Here is a 2,783-nt window from a genome sequence, read left to right on the forward strand (position 1 = left end):
TTTGGAACTCGTCGACGGGCATAGCAGCTGTTATCGGAGTCGGTGAGGAAAAATTGGATTTGTTCCCGGGCTTTTATAAGGTTTGTTCTCTATGGTTATTGAGTCGTAACAATTCTGCTATTGCAAATTTTTTGTAATTGGATCATTTCGAATGAATAAACATACACACTAAAATTACAGGTGATATTACCTCCGACTGCCAATCCCCTGAAATTTCGCCGTCCTGGCGAAATTTCCGGTGATGTTAACTCCGACTGCCCGTCGCACCAGGTTCCAGGAATCCTCCGGCAACCACTAACAAATCATCCAACGGAAGACAGTTACCGAAATGAATTATACTGTGAGCGGGGAGTTGCTAAAATGAAAGGTATAGAGTAGAGGAGAGAGAGGAGAGAGTAGAGGAGAGAGAGGAGAGATAGAATTTGACAGAGGAGAGAGAGTAACGCCTTCAAACGACCGTCAAATGTTCAGTGTTAACATCGTCTAACAGCTCCAACTAAAAATTACAGTCCTACCCTTACCTTTACACATGAAAGTACTGCCAAGCCCCTTGATAAACGCGGAATGTTTATCAACATGATAAACTTGAATTTCCTCCTATTTTATTCTTACAATATAGGATTCGCATATCATATGATACTCTTGCAATAAATAATTCACTTATATACAATATAATATCCGACAAAATTAACTCTCCTAAGACTGTGTTTCTACTTCCAGTCAAGTAATGCATTTATATATTTGAAACTGGGGGAGTAGAAAGTATATAAAAGTAATGAATTTGTTTTTTGGATTATAGTAATTGTTGTAGTACTTTTTACCGGAGAAGAGGTTGATCACATTTAAAACTACTTTGTATGTACATGTGGGTTTCCCTTCCTAGATCAAAATTGAATAGGGTTGAATATTCTGACATGGTTTTAGAGCCCAAGGTGTATTGGGCCTTTGATAATTGGACATTTCATAATTGGACATTTACATTACATTGGTTAAGGGACTTTTATTGGTTGTTTACTAATGTGTACTAATTTTAAGGACACTCACATGTGAGAGAAAAGTGTTGAAACCCATTATTGTCAACTTATTAGAGCAAGATTATGAGACTGTTGTCTTAAAAGGTTTAGTAAATTATGGAGTAATAATGACTAGAATACATTTAAGACATTTGAAAGCTTGTTTGGTGTATTTAAGTAGTGCTTAATATATTCTTTTAAAAAAAAGGAGTAGTGGTTAATATACAATTAAGTAACCATACTCTAGTTGTATTATAAGTTCATTACATATAATATAGATACGAGTATTAGGTAACCATAACAAGTACAAATATTTATTTCACCAAAAAAAAAAAGTTACACATACATTGTATAGCTGATTCAAAAACCAATTATTTCCAGGGTAATTCTAGTTGTATCGTAACAAGAGAGGAGTACGATAAAAATACGTATACATCCATTGTATAACTGATTCAAAACATAGATAGGTTAGAACATGCCTTGAAGGCTTAAATCAGTTTGTCTTTTATGAATGACCCAACACAAATATATTTTCAAGGCTTTATTCATTTTCTTATTTTGGGAGTATTAGGCTTTATTCAAATATATTTTCATGCTTAATACTTCGTATAACTCTCTCACTGCCTGTAGACATAGCTAACCTAACTTTAGTGAACAACGTAAATTTGAGGGTTACAACGTTAACAAATAACACAACTTTATTAAATTATTGTGTATATTACAACATGTTTAGTTAATATATGATCACACATAATAGTGTTGGGCTTGGGCATAGCAATTGTAAAGCGTGGAAGAGGGCAAGAGGCTCTTTGTGAGACTAAGTCTATTAAGAGGATACATATCATTGGGAATAATTGATAACCATAATTTGTTTTTGGTGTGAGTAAGAATTTCACAAATAATATTTGGTATCTATTATATTGACTTATTGTTATGACATATGAAGTAGTAGGACAATAAGGGCATGAAGTAGGAGTGTTTATAAATTGGTCCGGACCTAAAAGATGGACCGAACCAGACTGGATTGACTGCGGATCAGGTCAGACCGAATTAATTGGTCTGGTGTTTGGGTCTAGAAATTAATTTTTTCGGTCTTTAGTCTGGTCCGGTCCAAAATCCTATAAAAACCGGTCTTTTACCAATTTTTTGCTTAAAATTATGCATGAAACCTTAAATAATGGTTAAGATTATCCTTAATAATCTTAGAAAACTTGGATTTTATGAGCTTTTTTGTATAAAACATACAAAAAAGACGTTTAAATATAATTTCCTTCATTCTTTTCGCCTTTTCAATTAAATTATTAAAAATTTAATTTTTTTTCAAAAATTCTTAAATAAGTCCAAAGCGATCCGGTTTGGGGTTTGGACAGATTCTTTCGGTGCAGTCCAGGTTCGGTCTCAGCTTAATCGAGCTGGTCTTTAGTTCTTAAAATTCTAATTTTCGATCTTTGGTCTGGTCCGATCTTGGATCGATGAACAGCCCTAGCATGAAGTATAAACTTGAAAGATCTTGTGTTTGATTACTAATATTTATTTTCGCATCTAAGAATTGCAAATTAATTGTGGCTCGGATCAAGTCACAATCTATTAAAGGTTGCCTATTTAGAACCTATATTTATTGGATCAAACTATAATTCAAGCGAAAACTATACTAAAACCATAATAAAATTAAAAATAGACTGAGAATTTAAATCAAGATTAAAAGTGCAAATCTTGTCGCATCTAAAAAATGATTCGACTCAAACCGATTACCTCCCAAAGGAGCTAAAG

This window comes from Chenopodium album, chromosome 11 (assembly GCF_948465745.1).
Source record: "Chenopodium album chromosome 11, dcCheAlbu1.1, whole genome shotgun sequence".
Taxonomy (NCBI): Eukaryota; Viridiplantae; Streptophyta; class Magnoliopsida; order Caryophyllales; family Amaranthaceae; genus Chenopodium; species Chenopodium album.